The sequence below is a fragment of the Mustela lutreola genome, chromosome 3, assembly GCF_030435805.1.
Source record: "Mustela lutreola isolate mMusLut2 chromosome 3, mMusLut2.pri, whole genome shotgun sequence".
NCBI classification, from domain to species: domain Eukaryota; kingdom Metazoa; phylum Chordata; class Mammalia; order Carnivora; family Mustelidae; genus Mustela; species Mustela lutreola.
In genome coordinates, this window is record NC_081292.1 from 107,086,189 (window position 1) to 107,103,929 (window position 17,741).

The following is a 17,741-nucleotide window of genomic DNA, read 5'->3' on the forward strand; positions in this document are numbered from 1 at the left end:
CTCTCCTATAGTGACAATCGGATGTCACCATCACTGGGATGGCTTAGCGCCATGCCTGGTGCTTGGGCAATGCAGAGAAACAGTAGGTCCTGCTCTGGCCCATTTCTTGAGCTCCCAGACAGTGGTCACAGAGGGGAGCCCCTTCCCCCGAACAGGGACTGGGACCCACGCTTTGAGACAGCCTTCTCAACCTACAGTTCCATCAGTGATCTGGGAGCAGGGGGTGTGGGGCCAGGCCAAGCCCAGGGAATGGGGGAGGACAGTTCTCACGTCCTCCTCAGGGGTTCTCAGCTATGGTAGCTCCGTGCTCAAGCCAGACCCAGAGCAGAGTGCAAGGGGAAGTCTCTAGAAGAAAGCAGAGGACCAGGGCCTCATTCTGGGCTCCAGCTGGGCCAGCTCAGTTCCTGGCCTGCAAAAGCCACCTGGCCAGGAAAAAAACCTGTCTGGCGAGCCGACAGTGCCTGAAGGAGGAAGGAAGCCCGCAGAATGGGGAAGTCATTGAGGACTCCAGCCAAATGCCAAGATAAAGTCATCAGCTGGGAAGGAAACCAGGTCACAGGCTGAACAGCACGGGGCCTGGTCTGCACCAGATTGCACATGTGTGAACCACACGTGCACACACTACTCTCCCACCCACGTGCACACACTATTCTACCAACCCTCTATCAAGGGAGGGAAGTGCCTGACCAAGTATGTGCTGGGGCTATAGGAATTGGAGGTTGCCAGAGCTCCAAAGCCAGTGATGACATGGGAAGGGACGCTGAGGCCCATGCGGGAAGGTGCCAGCAGATTCAGGCTTTATAAGACCACCCTGAAAGCAAGAAAAGTCAACCATTTCCTCTGCAGGGGAGGGACTGTTTGAGAGCTCTGCATGGCAAAGGTCACAGAAATGTCTCACCTGGCAGCGCCGTCCAGGGCTTTGTGTCCCTCACTGGGGTGGGGGGTGCTGGCCATTCTGCCCATTTGGCACGCGGAAAACAGAGGTTCCCTGGAGTCAGGTCTAGGCTCATATCCAGAGCAAATGGCCGTGTTGGAATTCAGTCTCGGAACTCGCCCTCAGGGACCTCGTCTTTCCCACCACCCTGTCTTCAGGATGTGGGGACCTGATGTCAACGGATGAGGCGACACTGTACAAACACCCATGGACCCAGTGGACAGTGTTTGTGGGTAAAGTTGAGGCTGGGAGCTGCAGGAGGAAGGACCAGGGAAAGCATGGTCCTAGCCAAGCATGCTTTCAACAGGCAGAGAAAGGAGCAGGTAACGTACAAAAGGCAGAGATAACAAGAACAGGTAATGCACCAAAGGACTCCAGAGCTCAGTGTGTGGCGCAAGGAATCTTGGGAACTGGGAACTATGCAGGAGACAGGCAAGAGATGGGTTTTGCCCCTAACTCGCTCAAGGACCTTGGGCATCTGTTTTCTCTGTACTCCCTTTTGTGCTTTTACCTACGGAAATCCATGCGCCCACTGACCAGCCCTGCTCTCACTGAGCCAGTCCTTCAAGGGGGTGCTGATCGGCGCCGCCTGACTCTTGGTCGTCGAGACCTCTGGGACCTGCCCCTGTGCCCCTCCCCGGCCAGGCCAAGTCCCTGCTGCCAGTGGTGGCCCCACTGCCTGGGGTTTTCTAAACCCTGTGACCACTTCCTGGATTCCAGAGCTTGGCTCTTCCGTGCCCCACCTCCTCCCTCAACCTTCTGGAATTTTAAGCCCCAGAAAGCAGAGGTGTGTGTCGGGGGGAAGAAGTGCCGATCCCCATTTCCCTGTTGCCCAGTACCCTCCTAATCACAGCCTCAGACCTGGCAAGGGTTGTGTAGAAACAATGAGGGTGGAATCACAGAAACAGAGATGACTTGGGGGTCATCCCTGGGTCAAATGCAGGCTCCAACACCCTCAGCTAATCACTCACCCTCTCTGAGCCTGTTTCCTCATTTAAAATATAGGACCAGAAGTTCCTGCCTCCTGAGGTTTCTTGGAAGATGGCTGAGATGATACCAAGACGAGGAGATGGACCCGTCAAAGGTGTTCTTCAGTAAACAGTGCCTTTGTCTTCATGCAACCCCACAGGGACAAAGACAGCGTGTGCCTGAGCTTATTAAGTGCCTACAGTAGGCACGGATCAATGGGCCATATTAACTATGCTATGGTGCCTTATACATTTTATATTGCATTTCATGGCAGTATCATTTGCTTTGATAGAACAAAGTAGAAGAGATAAAGACCTTCCAAAATGGACCATAAAACGCAGACTCTCCCTCTAGCAAAACCCACTGCTGGGTCTTCCATGGAATAGCAGGTAAAGAGGCAGCTTGTGTGCCTCCATGGAATAGCAGGTAAAGAGGCAGCTTGTGCGCGGGGCAAGGGTGCATGAAGAACTTCTCCTCCTTGAGCTCTGGGACCAACACAGCCTTGGGAACCCCACCCAGAGGAGCACATGCGGCCCGACAGACAGATGGTGGGAGGGGTCAGTCATCATCCTGGGACAGACTGAGTCTCCTTCCCCATAGGCATCACACTCTCTCTTCCTCCCGTACAGTTACATACAGCATTCGATTCTCCTTCTCTAAATAACAATTCTAGATGCAGAATTTCTAGACTTAGAATTCAGCTTATCCAGTGGTTTCCACACTCTTTTCTTCCCCTCCAATAAAATTAACCCTAATTGCCAATAAAGGAAACGTAGGTATTGATCATTCTGGTTAAGGAGCTAAGCTGTGGGGGGTCTTGGGTCCCTACCCACAGTCCCTTCCTCATCCCCTGAGGCCCACAAAAACCCCCAGGGGCCTGGGAAACCAGGCGTGAAAACCCTTTAATAGCTGAGTAAATGAAGACTCACAATCTGTGCCCTCAAATGCACATGAAGTTGCTATTAGGACATGCTCTTGTTCTCTGATAGTTTTCTGGGTGCTCAGCTGATCTCTCTCATGAGATTGCAAAGTCAAGGTGGGATGCGTATTTTCTCCTCCTCTGGGCTCCGCTGAGCCCTGGTAAAATGTTTGCAAATGTTTTCGGTTGTACTGACTGACATGAAGAGGACCAGAGAACTGGGCCAATGTCTCTCTTAAATAGCAACCCCTGTTGTCCCTGCCCAGTGGGCAGAGCATGCTCAGAGGTCTCCAGGCTTATCCTGAAGTCCCAGGAATCTGCAGCTACCAGAACCCCTCCAAGGAAGGCCAGACAATGGAGTATGCTGACCATGTCAGGTTTGGGCTGTCTGCAGAGCTAGGATCAGGTCCTTCGGGTATGGGTACAGAATAATGGGGCCAGGTGGATGCTCTGACTTAAAAGAGTGGGGCTTCAGCGTGGTCCAGGGGTGGGGGACGTAACCCCCACTCAGGGCTGCCTGTGAAGGAAGTGGCCCCCAAGCCACCCTGGGCCAAGAGCAGGGAACGAGCAATGCTGGAGGGAGTACTTACAGAGTCCGGACACCCAGCTCGGCAGGGACTCTCACATGTCTTAACCATTCAGCTCCCTTGACAACTTTCAGGCTGATCACTTTTGTTATTCCCAGGTACAAACCCAGAAAATGTTTGTACACGTGATCTTGCTCAACAGCAACCAATGAGTAAGTGAGGGAATGTCCACTGGAACCCAGTTTCCAGGACCTTGAAGTTCACACCTTTCCCACGGTGCCTATCACGTGGCCAACAGAGAGAGGCAGAGCAGTGTGAGGTCAGGGGTAAGGGGGAGGCATAAAGGGACCTTTAAAGGTAGCTTTGGAGTCTAAACTCGCCCCCTGAACCACACACATGACTTTTGTCTTTGTCTGTCCATACAGGGCAGGAAGCCATTCCCAAGCCCCACGGAGCACCCCTGATGTCCAAAGAGTCTGAGGAATGTTCTCAGGACCAAGCCCTCATGGTGGCTGAGCAAGCCCGGCTGCCTTAGAAAACCTGTTTCCTACTGGATATGCAGATAGAAGAACGAGCAGGAACGTAACTAGAAACGCCAAACGGCGTTTCCCCGGAGCAGGTGCTCCTGGTCTCCCGCAGGCAGCACAGTGAGCAAATTCCTCCTCTGGAGTCCAGTTTACCTACTGTGTTTCAGGCCCATCACCTGTTTGTCCAAACTGGATCTACTCACTCCCCTTACTCATTAGAAGCTGCCAGAAGCTGAGAGTAAGCTCTGCTGCTTGGTCAACACTGGCCCGCGAGGACAGCCAGGGTCTCTGATGGATGCTCAAGGGGGCAGTGTACGCACCTGGAGCATGCTAGCTCTGGGTCTGCTGGTTCCTTTCTGGAAGGCCTTTCTGGGAGAGTGAATCTGACTTCCATTTGTTCTCTGGCCTCCAGGGCAGCCGGCGTGTGTGCGAATGTGCTCCCAGGCGTGTGCTATGCCGAGGAGTTGTGGAGGCTTGGCCCTCGCCATCCCCGAGGGTCCCCAGGGGTTCAGATTGTGGATCCCTCAAAGCAACAGGTGGTCTACAATCAGTCCATCTGTCCTATGGACACTGGCCCTTCAAGCTGTTGAGGTGAGGAGATGAGCCTACGACTGGGCTCAGGTCGGGTGCCCTGTCTTGTCTCTTTGTCTCCTGTGGCCTCTCTCAGCATGCCAGTGTTTCCTGAGTGCCTGTATCCTTCTCATGTGCCCCAGCTGCCCCTTGCCACCTGCCCAGCCTCAGGACAGCCACCTCCTGAGACTACCCTGCTGCTTGGAGAGTACTGAGCTCCCTGTCTTGGAAGGTGTTCAAATATGGATTGTGCCATGGCAGAAAGGTGAAGGAAAGACCCCAGTGGCCGATGGAATGGGGAGAAAGGCAATACCAGACAAGAAGACGAAGACACTACCATTCTTTGAGGATTGTTTAAGGATCAAGGAAGTTTTAGAAGGCAATTCTACCCTTGCCAGCAGCCTTGAGCCTTCAGCGGCCTGTCTACAAGCAAAAAGCTCTCAGCTGGAGTTCTGGTCCTTTGCTCTAGGACTTTCCCACCACGGCTTCCACATAGGCAAGGCTCAGATCTGTCTGTTCCATAGCCAAGTGGGTCCAAGGAGAGGAGGGAGATAAGGCAAGTCCCTCTGCTGCTGCAGACATTCGGTCTCGAGTCCTCCCATGAGCCGCGGGCCCGAGGGCAGTGCGACTCCGGCGGACAAACACGCCCCGAGCCCTTCCCACCACCACGTCACATCCCGTCACCTCACAACAGCTCTCTGGGGGGCAAAACCAGGCATCTGGCTTGAGTTCAGTAAATATTTGTGGCATGAAAGGGACTGCTCACTGGAAGTAGCCCCTGACCGTCCTGTGAGGCTGCATTCCCACAAAAGCCTCAACTCTGCTCCATCCCGTCCTCTGCTAGACCTGCAGGAAGTGCGGGCTTCTCCCAGCTCCCTCCCATCAGAGCTGCTTGGGACACCACCCTGGGGCCAGGGCTCCATCCAAGCAGGTGAGGCTCACTGGGGAAGCTGGAGGGAGTCTCACCTGCCCAAGGCCAGTCCTGTCAGGAGTTGGGGACCCTCAACCTCATACCTGGGGGTTGTGTACTTTCAAGTCTGCTGCTGAGCGTAAGGTGAGATTCCCACCGGCCTCCATGCATCCCCCAGCCCTGAGTGAGAGACAGAAAGCAGCCCAGGCTGTCAGGGGGTCAATATTTATTGTGTCCCTACTCTTGGCCGGGGCCTAAGAGCCAGTGCCGCTGGCTGGGCCAGGCCTTGTGTGCTGTGGAGCAGGACCCTTAGCAGTATCTCCTGGGCTCTAAAGTGTGAAAATTCTAGTGGCCCAGCTCTTTCTCACACACACACACACACACACACACACACCCCTATATACTTTTTCCCTCAAGCAAACCTCTTGTCCTAGGGCAGCTGGCTTGGCACAGGTTTCTCTTTCACCAAATGCTGCCTAAGGAAAAGGCCCACTCCTGACTGTGAGCCCTGGGGCTGACCAGCTCCCCTACCCTCCCTCCCCTGTTCTGAGCTTCCCTTCAGGTGCCTCGATGCCCCACCTAGAAGCCTGGCCTCATCTGGGGTCACGAAGGAATAGCTGACTTCCGTACCATCACCCCTCCTTTCTTCTAGGTTCACCCATGGCCTGACACCCAGAAGGTGGGTGAGAAACACCCAGCCCCCGGGTGCAGAATGAGGGAGCCCCAGCTCAGACAGGCCAGAAGGCCAATGCCTTCCTATGGGTCAAGCACAGAGTTTCAGGATGGGAAAGAGAGACATTTCTGCCTTTGGAAAGGAGAGAAATGGCGTTCTAAGAGAAGTCCGACTTCTCCCAAAGGAGGACTCTCCAGGTTCTGCTGGGGCTGGAAGAACAATTTCCCACAGGGGACGTCCAGGGTTACTCAACTCATCGACAGAAAGCTGAGAAGGAGAGCTTTGTCCAGGCACCGACTGGGGCCAGGCCCTTCCACCCCTCAGTCTCTCGCAAGCAGAGACCGTGTCTGGTCCTCACAGTGCCCAGTTTGGGGCTGGCACCCAGGAGGCCCCTACCCGAGCTTTAGTGGCACAAGCCGCTGGACACACATGGTCACACATGCCAGCTCATACTCAGCCCATCTTTTCATTGGCTTCATTATTCTGGAACTCCTGGTTTTCCACCGGGGAAAAACTTGTCTTGCTGTTATCTGGCTGATTTCTTTCACTCACGAGGGATCGAGTTCTCTGTCCAGGAGCCTGGGCAGGCCTGGCCGTCTGCAGACAGAAAAGGGTCTGTGGGCTCCCTCCCTGTCTCGTGGTCCCACCACACAGCCTTAACTGCAGTCTAGTTTGTCTGTACTCCCATGTTGAAGACATCAACAAAGAGTAGAAATCAGAGGGTGGGAATTTTCATAGAGGAAAAGTGGCCCAGATGAAGAGCCCTTGGCACCCAGGCCTCATGAAGCTTGGTGAGGACACCAAGAAGAGTTGGGCCCAATAACGCCCCACATGTGTGCATCAAAAAGAGGTAGGTGACATCAGACGCCCACATGGGGCAGTGCCTCCAGGAGTTCTTCCAAGTGTCCCCACTCTCTAGCCCCCCAACTCCACAGTAAGCATTGCCCTGCGAAATCACCATAACCTGAAGCAGTTCCTGGCAGCGTTCTTGTAACGGTGAGAAATTCGAAACAACTAACGCATCCGGCCCCAGGAGAGGATGGCATAGGTTCTCTGCATGGACTAGCATGCAGACACTACACCTGCTGTTGGCAGTGAACTTCTCACCAGGCTGGGGGGATGTACTTTTGACAAGAGGCTAGGGAGAAGACACAGATTCCCAACAATGTCTACAGTACTCACCAAGAACGTGGACTCTGGTCTGAATCCTTCTCTGCGTTCTTCTCACCACATGTAAGCCTGGATCTGCCAATCTCTTGAAGCTTCCTTTTGTGCATCCAGAAAACCAAGTGACACCACTTCCCTACAAAGGCAAGAACAGGTAAACAGTTCCAGGAACCCCAGGGGCACTCTGGACCCAGTAAACGTGACGAGGCAGCCGCACAAACCATCAGATCCACGTGTGTGAAGGATGGGGACGAGAGCCCCCATGGTTGTCTCCAGGTTTCTCGTTGTTGAACTCTACAGTTTCATCTCCATCTTCTCTAAAGACTGCAATTGACCTTCAACGTGGAGCCAAATCACTTTATTCTAATGTAGTATATCTTCCTGGTAGAGGTCCCCCAGGCTCAGGCCGCTGTCCTGGCTCACCTTGGTTCCCCACGGGGTCCAGTGAGGGGACATGAGTAATTCAGTGACGCTCACCTGCTCCCCGCTATGACCCACTCCCGATGGGTGTCTGCTTGCCACTCACCCGGGATGACTAATGGTGTGAAAGCCCCTCCAGCTTCTGACCCTCCTGGGTGGGCAGCTGGAACTGCCAGAGCCGGACCCCTGATCGATGTGCCAATGGTTCCTCTCCGGAAACCTCTCTTCTAGCCAGGCCAGCTAGCTCTGCCTAAAGACAAGAAACCCTTCCCATAACCACATCCCCGGTAGGAGTAACTATGCCCTGGCAGAAGTAGAAAGTCATCACAGGCCTACATTGAACCCTGCCTTTGCCGAGTTAACTGTGTGGCGTTGGGCAAATCGCTTAACTTCTCTGTGCTTTGTTTCTTCGTCTATAAAATGGGAGCCAGAGCAGGCGATCCCCAACAAGGTTGTTGAGAGAGCTGAATGAGACATCATACATAAAATCTCATAGGAGGAACTCAAGACCATTCTCTCCTTCTCTCTGTTTTCCTTGGTAAAGCCTTTTCTCCCTTTGACAGCAGGACCCAGTTCCCAGGGTGGCGCCCTGGGACCCAATCTAAATCTGTTCCCCTCACCAGAACCTTGCTGGCTTGGGACCTCTTCCTTAGATACCAAGTGTTGGTGTGTCCTTGGCGGCTGCGGCCTGCCACTGGAGGGAGATGGTGGATTGCATTGTATCAGGGGTCTTGCCTATACACAACAGGAAGCACAGCAGCATGAGTAATGGTGGGGATTTAGGGCGTGCGGCGAACAAGGGTGTCTGACGAGGGCACTCGAGGCCCTCCCCTCTAGCTCATGCGTGTTGACAGCTGCCTCTCCTGCCTTGGCCCCCAGACCCAGGAAGGCCAGGAGAGCTCAAGGGCCCCTGGTCAGCACGAGGGGCTGAGGTCACAGAGAGGAAGGAGCAATTTCAAGTCAAGCCACCAAGCATTGAACCCTTGCCCCGCCACCTATAGGATGCATGTTCTTGGACCCTGGCCACAGCTTACCGAGTCCCTTCATCTGCCAAGACAATGAAGGACAGAAACTCATATGTTGTGAAATAAGGAGCTTCGTAGGAGGCAGTCAAGGAACAGCGCGATTAAGGCACAAAGGCGATGGGAGGTCAACCATTTGTCTGAAATCCTCTTTGAGTGACATCAGAGGCTCACACAATACATCTTTCCCGCTCAAGGTGCTTCACTGACCCTTCACTGTGGTTCAACCTCCTAAGCAAGGAGCTGCCATTGGACTCATTCTGTGCTGGCTGGGGAAGGGTGGAGCTACCTCCTCAGGTCCTAGAGCTAGAGGGCTGCGAGTTAGGACTTGACCCTTGTTGACGGACTCCTGAGCCTGGAATCCCTCCCCCTACGCCCACTCCATCACCCCCGACTCCTACTGCAGAATTCTCCAGCTGTTGTGCCTTGTGACTTCCTGACGGGGCAGAGACAAGTTCTACCGTGGGTCCATAGGGCTTCCTGGGGGTTCATTTCGGCCTCCCTGGGCAAACATCCCGATGAGCCCCCGAGGGCAAGGGAGCCCAGGGGAAGGGAAATGAGCAGAAAAGTATAGTGTGGGAGACAGTCTTTCACTTACCCCATCCTACCCTTGGAACGATTCAGGATTCGGTCATTCTTTTATTCTACCCACCAACTAGGCTTTCCAGGGGAGACTTGGAAGAAAGTTCTGAGGCACGGCCCAGGCAAAGGTGTGGAGGTTGGCCAAGGCAAGATCTGTCCAAAGAAATCGAGGAGACCTGGCCGAACAGAGCAGAGAACTCCGGAGCAGGGAACAGAGGCTCAGGCCAGGTGAAGGAGAGGGAAGGCTTTACCTATAAAATCTGTCCGGCTCCTTCTGCCTTGCCCCCACCAGCCCCTCAGCGGCCCTGCCCATGGCTCCTTCTCCCTTGGGGGGCCCAAGAGGCATTTGTGGCATTTCTCAATATCCTCTCTTGGTCCCTTGGGCACCAGTCGGCCTTCCACCTGTTCCCTGGCGGGGCCAGCTGCATGATAAGAAAACCAGGAAGTTCAACAAGCGTAGAGGGCTCGGACATCCCTGTGCTCTGTGCCAGAATAAACAGGGCCTGGCGCGGGGCTGAAAGGTCCCATCCCAGGGCAAACACTGCCCTTTGCCAAATAGGGAATTGTTTTTGCAAAGGCAGTGTGTGTGTGTGTGTGTGTGTGTGTGTGTGTGTGTGCCCGGCAGGCGGGAGGACAGCATTTCCAGCAGGGCCCCTGACTGCTCAGCCTCATAGGCTCTGACGTCATTTCTTACTAACCCTGCACTGAGCAGGGGTAGGGGGGCCGGTAGGTAACAAATGCAAGGGGAGCCTCTTTGAGCCATTAATGGAAGATACAAACTGTATTACAAAAGAAAATAAAAAGGAATGAGTAATCTTCCTGCGGGCTCTCAGCAGAAAAACAGCATCTGACCTGATCTTAAAGGGGCCCACGGGGTTGGCAGGGAGGGCAAAGAAGACCCAGTCCTCTGACAGGCGGAAGCAAGCATGTGACAAAAGTGCCAGGCAGCATGTAAGCTGGCCCAGCCGGATTTAAGGGGGGCCCCACCGTGCACCGTGGGCAGGTCCTCTGTGACCCTCTCTCTCTTCCTCTGTGACATGAGGAATGCAGCCCCTCCCTGGGGGGGGGGGCACCCTGGTGTCCACTGAGACGAGAGCCCCAAAAGCCCTTCACTGTGCCCCTGGTTCATAGAAGACTCTCGGGAAAGCAGGCTCCTGTCTCCGGCCTCGGGTGTCACTCCAGCTGGGGACACGGCAGCGCCACACAGACTGGCCAAGCCAGCCACAGGTTCCTTCAGGTGCTGCCGTGAGTGTGCAAGAGAGCACGTTGCCCCTGACTCCACACACCCAGTGGTCAACATCTACACGCAGGTGAGCAGCTTGTGTGGGAAGGCCCCGGCCTCAGTGGTGCGTCATACATCACAGGCAGCTGCTTTGTAAACTGCAATAAAGTAATTTAATGCTCATGATGAAATCTATGCCCTACAGTGCTCGTTATTAATAGGAATTAAATGTATTTCAGGTAACAAAATGGTGAGTAATGTGGGCGATAAACACAGCCTGCGAGTCTGGCCTGTGATAGAGTGTTCTTTGGCTCACACGGGCCCCTCCAGAGAGACCCATGCTCGTTCGGCGATCAGCCACCCCTGGAGAGGGCCCAGGTTACTGAATCATGGCACGTACAGCTCAAAAGGCAGGCATGGTGAGCCACCACTCACCTTCGAAGATACCGCCATGTCCCACAGCTTTTCCTTTGCTGGGGGTTTGCAAAGTTGCTCTGTTCGCTCTGATACACTCATGCACCATCCTCCTCACCGCACATTTTCGGTTTGCTGCTTCTGCACCAGAGCCCCGCCCACAGCCTGACACCTAGGTCCCAGGTCACCCCTTGGAGATACAGCTCTATCCAAACCCATAGCCGCACACACCCACAGTCCCATGCGTAGCCGGGCCCAGAGAGCGAGGCCTCTCAACCACAGCACACGCGTGTACACACATGAACCAAGGGGAACCCTAGATGCACACTCCGCAGCACACTAGGAAAGGCGTTTAAGTCTCTTGGAGCCCACCTGGGGGAGACAGGATAGCCTGAGTCATGACAGTGCCCTGCTCCCGATTTTCTCCCCATAGTTTGCAGCCAGCCTCTGTTCCCACCATGCACCCCGGGGCCAGCCCCAAAGACTCCAACCCCTCCAGGCCTTTGCTCATGCAATTAAGGGCCTATCTGTCTTCCCAAGATTTAATCATTGCCTCTGTGAAGCAAGAGCCTCCTCAGAGCTCCCAGAGAAAGAAAAGTCTAGGTTACACTGCAGTCACAAATAGTCCCCAGATCCTAAGAGGTTTTGACTGTCAGTGGAAAGGCAGGGTGGGGGCACTATTCTCCACACAGTCACTCAGGGACCCAGGCTGCCAGCAGCACCACTATCTTGCACTTCTGCCTGCTACAATATCATCACAGGCTGTGCAGGGTGAGAGGGAAGGCTCAGGCCAAAGCAAGGTGTGTCCCCTGCACTCACGTTGCATTAGCTAGAGTTAGTCACTTGGACCATCTCCCAGCAAGAGGACAGAGATTCGTGGTCTTCTATGTTTGCCCATGCTGTTGTCACAGATTAACACAAACTTAGTGGCTTAACCCAGCACGTATTTATTCTGCTAACAGTTCTGGAAGTCAGAAGTCCAAAATGAGTCTCTGGAGCTAACATCACAGTGTCAGCAGGGGTGGATTCTTTTGGAAAGCTCCCAGGGTGCCATGGGGCACAGGCACCCTTGTCCTCCATCTTCAGAGCCCACAGGATAACATCTCTCCTCTTTGACCTTCTTTCTCCCTCTTGCAAGGGCCTTGTGTGCACCTGCTTAATCCAAGACAGTCTCCCCTTCTCTTCATTTAGCCACATCCTTGAAGCTCCTGTTGCCACACGAGGTAACATTCAACGGTCTGGGGTTAGGACATGGTCACTCTTCTGTCTGCTACAGTGTTCCAGAAACCAGAGCTAGGACAGAGGACTCCGTGGACACTCAGCGTCGCCCCAGCTATCCAGCGCTCCTCTCCTGTCTTGCCCTTGTTCTGGAATAGGAGATGAGGCCTGAAAGGGCAGGTGGCAACCGTGAGCCTCTCCTCCCAGCAGGGGCCTGGCACACAGCAGAGGCTTGGGAAAGTTTGCAGGAAGGGAGAGAGAAAGGAAAATATGAATGAATTTGGCAAGATGAGGAGGTGTGTGAGAACAGAAAAAGCAGGAGAGAAAGTGGGCGGCCACTGATGAATCGAGAAGCAACCACAGCAGGGACAGCCAATCAGGAAGCCAACTGTCCTGCAGTGGGGGATTCAGAGGGAAGCCCGGGCCGTTCACGCCCGGACTTGGAGGAATGGTGAGGAATGGTGAGTGGGAGAAGTTAGGAAAGAAAGGGTGGGAGGAGGCAGGAGGCAGAAGGCACTAGTCTGAGCTGGGTACTGTGCTCAGTACCATCACACCAGAGGCTCCCCGGCGGCCTTGCAAGCAGCCCCACAGAGATGGGGGATGAGGACTGAGGAAGGACACAGCCCCGATCCAAGTTCACGCGGCTGGACAGTGGCTGGGCAGGAACTGACAGCCCTGTTTGGCTGCTTCTGGAACCAGCTGCCATCCCAGGACACCCAGCTCTATGCCAAACTTTGCCACGATCACAGTCCGCTCAGTGTCCCCAGCTCTTAAGGTCTCAGGTCCTTTATCTGTAAAATGAAGAGTTCCATCTGGGGGACCTCCAAGCTCCCTTTCAGCTCCAGCCTCCCGGGGTACTTGGGCAGATCTAGTTGATCAGGACTGGCTTTCCGGAGGGATGGGGGGGGGTGGGGGTGGGGTCTGAACTGCTTCCCACCGACAACAAACCTACAGTTCCTTTTATGTTGCCAAGAGACAATCCAGGGCAAGGAGGGAGAGGCCCGTGGCAGAGATGACTCCATGCCCCAAAAATGAGAATCACAGCAGCCCACAGGATTGTGCAAGCTGCCCGCGAGGCTGCCAGTCGGCCCTGGCCCGGAGGAGGGCTGTTTACACTCCCTGGAGTATGTGCTTGCCGTCAACTCTGTTTCTGAGTACACAGTCCTTCAGCCTGCCAGGAGTATCTGTGTGGGGACAACAGGGATGGGCCTTGCCGGGCTCTTTATCCCAGATACCAGACACCTGTTCGTTCGTTCATTCCTTCATTTGTCCTTTCATTCATTCATTTATTCGTGGACTCAATCATTCCTTGAGTGTTTGCCAGGCATTGTGCAAGACACTAGGGATATGGAGGTAAACAAGACAGGTCTTGATGAGTCTCTAGGACCTGAGAACCTCGAAGAACAGTGAGGCACTAAATATAGATAATGACCCTCCCAGCAAGGTTGGTGCTACCGTAAAGGTATGTGCCTGGAGGTTAGGGAACACAGGGCAGGGGACTTTGGTATCTTCCTATGGAAAATATTTAACTAATAGTTTTTAAAAAATCAAAACAAGATAATAACTCTATACTCAATTACCTTTAAAACCTTTTTTTTCTTTCCTCATGAATGAAGATAGGTGAAAATGTCACATTCAGTTTTCTTTAAATCACCCTGGAGGCCTCAGTCATTTTGAGAACATGTCTGCTAGAGCCATGCAAAGGTCCAGGGGTTTGTACAAACACCTGTCCTCCCAGAGGGCATGCTCTTTGATATCTAATGGCTGCTGCTATATGCCTGGTTGGAGGTTCAGGACACTGGGATATGGCTATGACTCCAGTTTTTCTGGACAGTGAGCTTTGGAAAATCACAGCCATGTCCTAAGATGTGGCTATGCAGGGGGCCAAGGTCCCAACTTTGGGACTTAAGGCTCCTTTGCCAGTGCTAGGAATCTTGCCCCCTTCCTTCTTAAAATTCCTCCCACTGTTCTACTGTGACTGCCCACATACTTTCTCTCTTGAACTTTCTTTTTATACAACAACAACAACAACAAAAAAACCAAAACAGCAAGAGAAAATGTTGCCTTCAAGGAGCTTCTGGTTGGGTTCTACAAATGCCCCCTAGGATTCAAGAATAGAAGGGGTCTGGCTACAAATCTGGGGACACTGAGAAAGAAAATGCAAGGGAGAAAACCCCAAATCTCATTTCAATAAATCATGTCTTGTGCCGTTATCTACTTTTATTTATTTATTTATTTTAAGATTTTTATTTATTTGTTAGAGAGGGAGAGAAAGAGAGAGATACAGAGCGCAAGCACAGGCAGACAGAGTGGCAGGCTAGAGGCAGAGGGAGAAGCAGGCTCCCTGCCGAGCAAGGAGCCCGATGTGGGACTCGATCCCAGGACGCTGGGATCATGACCTGAGCCGAAGGCAGCCGCTTAACCAACTGAGCCACCCAGGCATCCCCCGTTATCTACTTTTATTTGTCATTTCTTTAGCATTTATTTCTAGAAATCAAGCCAAAAGATCAGCACATTTTAAGGAATATGTTTCAAGTTGCTTTTCTAAAGGTTTACACCAATTCCTTCCCCGCTATGTGCCAGCATTATTTCTTCTCCTCCCCCTCTTCCCCTCCCTTTCCTCCTCCTTCTTTTTTTAAAAGATTTTATTTATTTAATTGAGTGCACAAGCAGGAGAAGTGGCAGGCAGAGGGAGAAGCAGGCTCCTGGTGAGCAAGGAGCCTGATGCAGGATTTGATCCCAGGACCCTGAGATCATGACCTGAACTGAAGGCAGATGCTTAACAGACTGAGCCACCCAGGCGCCCCCTAGCATTTCCTTTTTCACTGCCCCATCATCAGCATTAAGTCTGAGGGCTGTTTTGTTTGTTTATTTATTTGTTTTTAATCTTTGACAATTTTATAAACTACAGGATTTTATTTTCAATATTATTCTATTTCTTTGATTATTCATGTCGCTTATTGATTTTACAAGTATAATTTTATTTCTATATTCCTTTTAAAGAAACAAGTTTCTGGGGAAGTGTGGGTGGACATCCCCTACAGTTTCTCAGATTTTGCTAATGTCACTTCTAATGCGTCCTCCCAGCTGTCTAACCTTACCTGGGACACCTTCCCCACCTTGCTTGCCTGTGGAGTTCCAACTGGCACTTTCAGACCCTATACACCTCACCCAACCTCCAGAGACTCTCTGGGGTCTCCTTTATCCCCTGGGTTGCCAGAGAACCCAGTTCATACCCAGGTTCATAACTGGGCTCTTCTATCTACTGCCTTGTGCACTGTGAGGGGAAGGGTGGCCTGCTGTGGGCCTCTCTGTGCCTCAGTTTCCTCCACTGCAGGTAGGATCATGCATGTTGCTTGAGGTGATAAAGTCTAGAAAGTGCGCAGCAAGCACTTGGCACTACCTAGTGCCACATTCATGGTTGGTGAATTTTAGCTATTATATTGTTACTATTGCTATTATTATTCTCCTTCTCTCTCTGAAAGACAAGGGAGTGGCTTTTATCTCTGCATCTTTGGTTGCTGGCCCAGAATGTCAAAGTAAATCAATCAAAGTGCTTATTGAGTAAAGCATTTCTCTGCCCTTGGCACCGGTTGGCCGTCTGTAAGACTAGGATGTGAGAAACACGATCTCCTCTGGCAGGCAACTGAGCGCATGGTTGGACACCCATTCCTTTGGCCCCCATGACACACCCAGCACCCGGACCCTGCTGGGGTGGGGGAAGTATACGTGGGAATTTGCGTTCCCAGCATCCCTTGCTGCTAAGAGTGGCCATGTGACCGCTTCTGACCAATGAGACTCTCTCGGGAAACTCTCTACTTTCCCGATGGAGCTGAGGCAGCCATCTTGCCACCTTGAGGTGATCAGTAGGCTTTTATGTGCTGAGCGTGTGTGGAAAGTTGGAAAGAGGCCAGCCCTTGCCGGCATCACCAGCAGCTGACCAAGACCAGAAACCGCCCATGTCCAGAATTCTTAATTTGTTAGAAAAATAAAACTCCATTTGTTGACGCTACGGTTTAAGTTGCTGTTCACTGGGGCCAAAGGCATTTCTGATACATGCAAGCTTGCTTTAACGTTCATCAAATGTTACAACCCTTCCCCGCCTTTCCTTCTTGTTCCTTGCTTCCCTTTAAAAAGGAAAAGCTGATGGGGTTATGGACATTAGGGAGGGTATGTGCTATGGTGAGTGCTGTGAAGTGTGTAAACCTGGCGATTCACAGACCTGTACCCCTGGGATAAAAATACATTATATGTTTATTTAAAAATTTTAAAAATCTAAAAAATTAAAAATTAAAAATAAATAAATAAATAAAATCTTAAAAAAAAAAAAAAAAGAAAGAAAGAAAGAAAAGCTGGGACGCCTGGGTGGCTCAGTTGGTTAAACTGCTGCCTTCGGCTCAGGTCATGATCCCAGCGTCCTGGGATCGAGTCCCACGTCAGGCTCCTTGCTCAGCGGGAGACTGCTTCTCCATCTGCCTCTGCCTGCCACTCTGTCTGCCTGTGCTCACTCTGACAAATAAACAAATAAAATCTTTTAAGAAACTGAAAATTTAAAAATTAAAAAATTAAAAATAAAAAGGAAAAGCTGAGGAACCCCAGAAGACACCACTTCACCTAGTCACCTGCCACCTTCTCAACCCCAAAGAGGGGCTGGGAGGCACAGAAGCCCTGAATGCTGAGAAGAGACACGCACTGCCTGGCCGCATGGCCAAGGAGAGGGTAGGTGGGAAGGCACCTCGTGGGCACCTGGGGGGCTCAGCATGTGTGAGGGGGCACCGAGCTCCCCGCTGCCCAAGGAAAGGGCTGTCTCTGGAAGCATCCAAAGAAGGTGAGACCAGACTCCTACGTCTCTTATTCTTCCAGATCCCCCCCCCCCTCCTCAGCTCCTTGCAGGGAATAAAGATCCTGCCCTTGCTAAGCCCTAGGAACTAATGTTTATTGAGTATATACTACGTACCAGGTTCTTTTCATTTCGGGAGAGCCCTTTGATATAGGACTTTTCATCCCCATTTACAAAGGAGGAAACCAAAGGACAGAGAGGCCAAATAGCTCTCCCAAGGTCACACCCCTAGGAAGTGGAAGATTTGGGTCCCCTCCCAGAGATAACCCCACAATGTGTTATGCTATTTCAGAGGTTATCTTATTTGCTGTCTCGCATACAAGCGCTATTCATTTCCAACTGAGTGGCTTTGTCCTGGCTCTCTCTGCCCCCTCCCCGAATACCCTCCCCACTCTCTTGGCATCTAATTCCAGCTTTCTAAACTCAGCCTCCTTCCTCTCTAATCGTGAGTCACTACCACTTGTTGAGAGCACACAGTATTTTGCAACAGCCCTAAGAGACCGGTGTCTTTATCCCTGCTTTCTGGATGGGAAAACTGAGGCTCAGAGAGGAGCAGCTGCTGGCCTCCCGCCACACAGCCAGTAAGGGAGTGGCCAGGACACAGAGGCTCTGTCAAGGATAGTGTCCACAGGAGAGCTGGGGACAGGCCACAGGGGCTGTAGCCAGGTGAAGGTCAGGCCTCCCCAAACGCCTGGTCTGGCCCCTTCTCTCCTCCCCCATGCTTGGCCGGGCAAATTGGCTTTGACCTCTCTGGCCCCTGCCTTTGAGCTTCTCCCCATTCAACCAGAAGCCACAAAGGGAGAAAGAGGGCGGGCTGGAGCAAAGGG

At 52.5% G+C, this 17,741-nt stretch overlaps 1 long non-coding RNA gene across 1 annotated transcript; it reads right to left on the minus strand.

Moving 5' to 3' along the window:
- Positions 1–5,911: 5,911 nt before the first annotated feature.
- LOC131826913 (uncharacterized) lies at positions 5,912–9,734 on the minus strand. The gene is made up of 3 exons (XR_009351804.1): positions 9,237–9,734; positions 7,212–7,866; positions 5,912–6,626 (listed from the first exon to the last, which is right to left on the minus strand). It is a non-coding gene; the product is annotated as an uncharacterized LOC131826913 (long non-coding RNA).
- Positions 9,735–17,741: the final 8,007 nt, after the last annotated feature.